Raw genomic sequence first — 8,509 nt, forward strand, 5'->3', positions numbered from 1 at the left:
GTACCCAACGTTTCAGAGCCAGGATGGTGGTCCAGTTATAGCATATGTGTCATATATTACTTTTTTAGCCTCTTTTCCATTTCTTTTTATATCCACACCCTTGTTTTTCTGTCCTCCCTCCTCTTTTAATTTATGCTGCCTTGTATTTTATGCATCCCTGAAAGTAGTCCTCAATTCATTCTGGAACAAAGGAGAATAAGTACAAATAGATTTTTATGTGTATTAGTCCCCATTTTATGCATGAGCAAGCAGAGGCTCAATTAATTTTTCTAACTCACCTAAGATTACACTGAGTATTTCAGTTTTCTATTGCTAGGTAACAAATCACCCTCGAAATGAGCAACTGAACACATGAACATTTATTTTCTCACTTGGTTTCTGAGCGGCAGGAATCCGGGAGCGGCTTAGCTGAGTGCTTCTAGCTCAGAGTCTGAGGAGGGTGCCGCCAGGCTGTTGGGGGTGTTGCAGTCATCTGAAAGCTTGAATGGGGCTGGACGATCTGCTTGCAGCTCACGCGCATGGCAGCTGGCAGAACATTTCCGTTACTTGTTTCTTGAGCCTCTCTACAGGGCTGTTCACAACCTAGGGGCTGGCTTTCCGGAAAGCCTGTGATCTGAGGGAGACAGTGAGATGAAGCTGCAATATATTTTATAATTAAACCTCACAAATGATATATGGTCACTTCCTTACATTCTGTTGGTCACACACGCAAATCCAGGTAACGCTGGGGAGGGAACTCCACAAGGGTATGAATTTCAGGGGTGAGGATCACTGGGGCCATCTCGGAGGCTGCCAACCACACTGAGCAAATAATGTAGCTGAGGGGCGCCTGGGTGACTCAGTCGTTAAGCGTCTGCCTTCGGCTCAGGGCATGATCCTGGCGTTCTGGGATCAAGCCCCACATCAGGCTCCTCTGCTGGGAGCCTGCTTCTTCCTCTCCCACTCCCCCTGCTTGTGTTTCCTCTCTTGCCAGCTGTCTCTCTCTCTGTCAAATAAATAAATAAAATCTTGAAAAAAAAAATAATGTAGCTGAGTCCACATGATGTCGCTTTTACAAAAGCACTGGATTCATGTTCAAGTGTGGCCCCCTGAGCTGTTTCCATTCCTTGTGTCTTGAACACACGATGAATGAGCACCAGCGAGCAGTGCTATTCTGGGATTCCAGTTTTCTTCTCTGAGGCTGTGTACCGTTGCCCATGCTGCCACAATTTCATCCGTAAGGCTTTGTGTAGCCTCGTAACTCTATTTAATCATTGCTAAAGGTAAATCCAAATCTGATTCTTAAGATAACACTAAATGATTTAACTTTGGACACCACTAAGAAGTTAAAAATAATAGTTAACATTACACTATGTATGCTTACCTTCTCTGAATTTGGTTATGCAAGACACAATTGATTATACCTTTAGTTCCTTTCACTTTTTTCTGTTCTTTGCTTCATGGGAGGTGTATGTGTATAGAAGATAAAAGTTTCTGGTGATTCCACACCCCATAAGATGAGTCCACCCCTCTTGTCAATGTAATGAGAAAATCCATAAAGATATTTTTATAGAACATATTTTTACTGCACTGTTGAACTGTAGCCAAATTTTGTCAGGGAAAGAAATTAGGACATGTTGTTTTCCTGGACTCAGGGAACTGCTGGCTCAGTGTTCAGTATTCAGACCACAGATCCATGACTTACCAGTAAACCACCTGGATAAATGAACACAAAGGATTTCATTTGCTGCTGGCCATTACCTTGCCTTTTGATGATTCTTACTCTATTCTGCATCTGGAAAATTCCGTTTTCATTTGAAGAGTGCATAAACTGATGTCACTATCAATGTTTAAACACAACCCTAGAGCATTTTCTTAGCCAAGAGTATCTTTCAGTACAATGGTGTTGACTAATTATTTCAACTTCAATTTTAATTTGTAAGCCATTGCTATGTGCTAAGTGGTATTTGAGTGTTCTTAAAACTTTCTCTACCTCTGGAATCTACCTTCAAGGCCTGGTGTGGTGTGCTAGCTTACAAATGAGATAATTACTTCTGTCGAGGGAGAGAACTTTCTCTTTACATTTGACTTATGTACAAGTTATTTTGATAAATTCTCTTAGAATGTTGACAGCGTTCTAAGCTTTGTGCTACGTTCTGTAAATGGATAAAAGGGTAAGACAATCCTTGTGCCTTTAAGAACTTGTGGTCTAGCTGCTAGATAAACATTAACAGGAATAATTATGACACCATGTGATATGACAGAAGTATTCACAAAATGTTTGAAGAGAAGGGAAAAGGAGTTTAGTTCTGCCTGGTGGAGGAAGGGGATACCAGGAAAGACTCTTCCTAGATCAGTGGTCCCCAAGTGCTGGTCCCAGGACCAGTGCTAGTCTCTAATAGAATTTTTACAATTTGTGGCAGAGTGAGGGGGAAAAAAAATGAGGCCATGATATTTTAATGAAATAAATGAAATTACATAACTTTATGATTTTTATAAATTCTTCAGCCTGAAATTATGGATTTACATGTTTATTTTCTGTTATATTGTCCTTAGTCATGATGATAGTAAGTATTATTATTTGTTTTCTTTAATTGCAAAATGAAACATGGCAATCTCACATCATTCCGCACTTTCGCTCATTCATTCATTTATTGGTCCTGGATATCCAAAAAGTTAGGAGCCGTTAATATGGATAGTTGGTTACATTTGAGCTGGAGTTGGAAGAGAGATACATTCCCATGTAAAGGAATTCCTGGTTTAACCACATCTGCGTTAGGGGTCAATTAATTTATAAGAAAGAAAAAAATATGCATGCTTGCTTTTTTAAGACTGATTTTGAATGCTTTTCTTGTATGTGTCTGGGGGCGTGTGGGAGGAAGATAGAAAACCCGTGTCCAGCGTGGTACAGAATTTGAACTATAGCTTTGGAAAGCTGCCTCCACCAACACAAATACTGGTTTTAGAAGGATTTTTGCCCCCCTAAAGTCTTCTGAAGTTTAGATCAGATTAGTCTTAATGATTATAAACCCTCTACTTCTTTCTGGGTGTTCGGTTAAAAAATCAGAACTTTTGTACATAAGGGCCTTTTGCCCCCCTAGCTGTTTGCAAGGAGATGGGAACAAGAGCGAGCCATTGGCTGTGTCTGAGAAGGTCAGCAGTAGCAGGACTTTACAGCCGCCCCGCTGGAGGCCGGCTGTGCCCACTGCCTCTCGTTCAGCTCACCGTTGGTAGCAAAGCTTTTCATCTCTTTGCAAAGAGATGCCTCTGAAGAATTGAGCTGTAGCCATAATTTTAAGGACTGTGTCCTCTTTGAAGAGAGATTCAAGGAGAATGACAGAAATGATAAAAGGACGGGATAATATCGAACAATGTTTAAGAAAAGTGTAGGGATTCCCCTGGCTGAGCTCTGGGGCAGATCTTACAAGAGTTTACTTGCCCCGAGTGCCTCCCAGCAAAAGCACTTTAAGAAATGATCAAAGATTTTCTTGAAAACTTGCCAGACAACACTTGCACCTAATAGGCTTTCATTGTACTATGCACTTGGAAGCAATCCCCGTGTAAAGTAAGAGCGCTCTGAGGTCAGACAAGCTCCTTGCCCCACCCTCTTCCGACTGTCAGGTCATAACATTGCTAAACCTCGGTTTCCTCCTCTCTACCATGGGAATAATCGTTTTTACTCCATCGGATTTTTGTAAACAGAAGTAATAGCATGTGACAAGTATATACTACCATTCTGCCTCTTTTTATTATTGCTGTCTCCTTCTGAGAGGAGACCCTCTCTGCTGCCCCCTCTCCTCCTCTCCTGTGCACTGTCTTCCATCTTCGAATCTGGAGGGTCCTGCTTCAAGGGAACATGCATACTAATAGATTCGTTCGGCTTCCTTCAATCTAGAATATCTGCATATGAACAAAAGAACAATACCCTAATGTTTATAGGACAGGTCATTTATTTTGATAACTGTCATGTATGTAAGCAAATTAGTCAAAAATTTATATCAAGGGGGCGCCTGGGTGGCACAGCGGTTAAGCGTCTGCCTTCGGCTCAGGGCGTGATCCCGGCGTTTTGGGATCGAGTCCCACATCAGGCTCCTCCGCTATGAGCCTGCTTCTTCCTCTCCCACTCCCCCTGCTTGTGTTCCCTCTCTCGCTGGCTGTCTCTCTGTCAAATAAATAAATAAAATCTTAAAAAAAAATTTATATCAATGTATTTCTAGACAAAATCATGTACAGAAAAAAATGTTAAATATTTAAGCAAATTGTATTTTCTACTAATAATCCTCAGACTTTTCTCTCTCCTTGACCTTCAGCAACTCAGCAATGGAAATATTGGAAGGAGGTAAACATACCAGTGATGATGGAATAATGGAATATTACACGTCCTTCCTGGTCCCTGCTTTGGAAAAAAGAGAGAGAGCGGGAGAGAGACAAAGATAGAGATATATGGTCCTGAGCGGGTGGGGTCATGACCTGATCTGACTCACAGAGGAGTGTCTGGAAGCCTGTGTGCCCTGAAATGACTAGCTGAGCTGTTGGAGGTTGAGATAGAGAAGCTAAGAAGCCTGTCTTTACTCACGTACTCCCAAGAATCAAACGTTGTAATTAATTAAAAGGGGGTGGAGGGGCCATAAAGTCATATCTCTTGGTTAGAAATGTTGAATAGGGGCGCCTGGATGGCACAGTCGATTGGGTGCCTGACTCTCGGTTCTGGCTCAGGTCGTGATCTCAGGGTCATGGGATCGAGTCCCGCATCAGGCTCCAGGCTCAGCACAGAGTCTGCTTAGGACTCTCTCTCCCTCTCCTTCTGCCCCTCCGTCCCTCAAATAAATAAATAAATCTTTTTTAAAAATGTCAAATTGACCTAACCCTAAAGAGCATGATTTTGAGTCATTAATTCCCTCAACCAATAGTTAATGGTCACCCAATGTGTAGCAGACACTATTCTGGACACTGGAGATCAAAGAGGACCAAGTCCCTGTTCTCACGGAACTTGCAGTCTAATGAGGAAAACAATACAGAAAGAACACGGGAATTCCACAGAAAGGACCCTCCTGGGGCATAGGAACACCTGAGGTGGGCCTGGTGGCTTAAGTACCATGATCACCACTCAGAAAGTTAGGTGTGTGTTTTCATGTCGTTATACTAATTACAAAACGCTGATTTGCAACTAAAGCAGTGAGTATTTTTGACCTCTCAAAAATGATTGACATGGCTTGGCTTTGCAGATAGATCTATTTTTATTCTGCATTCTCAAGTTTATGCTCTTTGTGGTAGCCAACAAGGAAAATGCCACCCAGCCACAAGTGTAATAGGATACGCTCTATGTTACCCATGATACTGACATGCTGAAGCAAACCTTTGATTTTATCAAATGCCATTTTGTACTTGAAGCACTGGGGTTACCTATCTAGGGTTTTACTCTTTGATAAGTTTAACTTTTTTGGTATGCTTTCTTAAGTTTCAATGTAAATTTTAATAAGAAATCTGAGCTGAGGGGCCCCTGGGTGGCACAGCGGTTAAGCGTCTGCCTTCGGCTCAGGGCGTGATCCAGGCGTTATGGGATCGAGCCCCACATCGGGCTCCTCCGCTAGGAGCCTGCTTCTTCCTCTCCCACTCCCCTGCTGTGTTCCCTCTCTCGCTGGCTGTCTCTCTCTCTGTCACATAAATAAATAAAATCTTTAAAAAAAAAAAAAAGAAAAGAAAAGAAAAATCTGGGCTGAGGCCAAAGCCTGGATCATATTATGTGTGTTGGTAAAGCCACGAGAATGACCTTCAGATTTCTGTAGGCCGGTGGTTTGTAAAGGAGGAGAGTTTGTTCTAACCTTCACCCCCCTACAACCCGAGTGAAAAACATGTGGTAAATCAAGCGGGACATGTTAGGTGTTATATTTCAGCTACAGAGTGATATCTAATACCAGTCAGCGTTTGTTTTTAACCCTCGATGTACTGTATTAGGTAGTTAAGAACGAGTCTGCTCTCAGATATCCCCCACAGATTATTCATTAATTACACTGAGGAGAATGGTACCTTTACAATGGGGAGATCGGGCAGATACGACCAGCATCAGTGAATCTAACATCGTCAGTGATTGTGATTAGTGGCTGACGTGTTTTCCCTGATGAGAGGCAATGGGAAGTACACAGCAGCACCTGAGAAATAAGTATTCTCACCAAAGAATGTGTAACTTGACCATGAGGAAGCAGACAAATCTAGGCTGTGGGACATTCTGCAAGGCAGCTGTCTTGGACTCTTCGAACATGTCAAGGCTGTGATGGGACAACAACAAAAAAGGGAAGGAAGGCTCCAAATTAAAAGATACTAGAGAGACATGATGGCTGAGTCATGGAGTGCTGGATCCAAAAATGGAGGAGACGGCAAGGGACGGGAGAGGGAGGAAAATATCTTTAAAGGTTATTTGGAACAAAGATGGAGAAGGTTGAATATCATCTTTTTAGTATGTAATCCTTTTGTCTTGGTGTTAAGATCCTTGAAACGGATCGTTATCAAGGAGACTGTCTTGGTTCTTTGGAAATACATGCTGAAAGCTTCGAGTGGGAAATGTCAGAAAGTCTGCAACTTTCAAATGGTTTAAGACAAAAATAAGAGAAACAAACATGGCAAAATGGTCATCGGTCAATCTAGGCGAAGGGAATATGACCTGTAGGTTTCGAGTTTTTAAATACAAGGGAGAGCGAGGAGACAAGGAAAGTCTATCTGAGAGAAATGATTACAGAAATCTGGAACGACACCAAAAGATGTAAGAAGGCACACATGCCTACACCTCAGGCATGCAGCCCGGGACAATGGGTGGAACTCTGCAGTGGGAATCACAGGGCTTATGTTCTCCGTGTCCTCTGTCATCACCAGCCGTGTGATTGCGGGCAGTTTGCCTAAACTCTCTGTATGCATTTCCTAGGGCTGCCGCAACAAAATACCGCCAGCTCTGTGGCTTCAAACAACAGAAATGTATTTTCTCACGGTTCCAGAGGCCGGAAATCTGGACTCAAGGTGTCGGCAGGGCCAGGCAGCCTCTGCAACCTGGAGGAGAGAATCCTCCCTGGCCTTCTCCCTGCTGCTGGTGGTTGGCCAGGCTCCTTGGCGCCCCTCGCCTTGCAGTCACAGCACATTTATCTCTTCCTGTGCGGTACACGGCGTTCTCCCCTCGTGAGTCTGTCCCGGTACCTCATCTCTAAGGACAGCACACATATTGAATTAGGGCTCTAATGACCCTAATGACCTCATCCTAAGCTTGATTACATCTGCAAACACCCTATTTTCAAATAAGGTTGCCTTCACAGGTACTCGGGGTTAGGCCTTTGACGTTTGTTTGGGGCGGGGGGCACAATTCAACCTACAAGACTCTCCATGCTTGTTTCTCCAACCCCCAAACAGACCTGAGCAATGTGGGGGGACCCATGAACCAAAATGGAGTCCAAGGTCTTTCCCTGCCCTGCGCGCAAGGCTCTGTGCGTCCGCTGTTCCAGGCTGGGACATCAGTCAGCCTTGGGTTACTAGAAAGCCCGAGGAAGACTCGGTGAGGAGGTTCCCGGTCATTACTGAACAGATAAGAACCGCGGCCTTTGGAAAATCCGATTCTTGCACATTCTTGGCATAGCAGGCCGCTGTAGCTTGCCGCGACGGTCCTTCTCTTTGTCTCAGCGGCTGTTGGCCGAAAGTCTTCTGAGTTGAACTCTCATCCTGTTACCCATAAAATTACATAAAATGAGATGCTGGTGTTAAAAAAAATAAGTAACTGTCATGTCGCAAGTGATTTCAGATGTTGGATAGGCCGCCAGCTGGAGCAGATTAATGAGGGAAACCAAGACTCCTCTCTCTGTCTTCGTCCTTCAGGCTAAAAAAAGGCAAGATAAGAAGAGAGGACGTTCTGTAATGAGTAAGGGCAGCTGCGCCTTCAAACCGGCTCAGCCCCTCCTGCTGGGCCCCCTCTGGGCGTCTGGAGGAGGAGACCCTTTGAGGCCCTTGGCTCTCCCTTTGCAAGCAGAGGAGGCAGGGGGCAGCATAAATGGAGATGAGAACTGTCCAGGCTCCTTCCTGATGTCCCCGTGCTTCAAAGAGAAAACTGTGTCACAGCCGGGGAGGGGAAAGCACCGAACACCAAGTTGAAAGAGAACATGTTCCCAGAACTCTAGGCCCACAGTTCTGTGCGACACATTGTATACAAAGATGCGTCCCCACCCCCCCAAGCCCCCCGCACCTCCCTCCAAGTGACCTAAGGTGGACACGACCAGGTATCTGTAAACCAGGACAGGGTGGTGTCGCATCTGAGAAATCTCCAACTTGTGGCAGGAAGCAAAAACCTCAGCAAAATGAGATCTGATCCAAAATTAAATAGCGTTTCTTTTTCCTGACTTTCAGAAATTATTTAGGTAAACAATTGGTAATTTAATTATAATGCTGTCGTTATGAGAGCCTATTACGTCACTGGCTGCCAATGCTAGGTAAAAACACTGGGAATTCACGCTGCGTTATTATTCTAGTCTTTCTCTGCCATTCCTTCAGCAGTGGGAGT

General features: G+C 44.0%; 1 long non-coding RNA gene across 1 annotated transcript; it reads right to left on the bottom strand.

Moving 5' to 3' along the window:
• Window positions 1–345: 345 nt before the first annotated feature.
• On the bottom strand, window positions 346–4,375 carry LOC148109456 (uncharacterized). The gene is made up of 3 exons (XR_015725642.1): window positions 4,329–4,375; window positions 691–985; window positions 346–613 (listed from the first exon to the last, which is right to left on the bottom strand). It is a non-coding gene; the product is annotated as an uncharacterized LOC148109456 (long non-coding RNA).
• Window positions 4,376–8,509: the final 4,134 nt, after the last annotated feature.

Source organism: Ursus americanus, chromosome 9, assembly GCF_024610735.1.
Source record: "Ursus americanus isolate L20-20 chromosome 9, mUrsAme1.1.p, whole genome shotgun sequence".
Lineage (NCBI taxonomy): Eukaryota > Metazoa > Chordata > Mammalia > Carnivora > Ursidae > Ursus > Ursus americanus.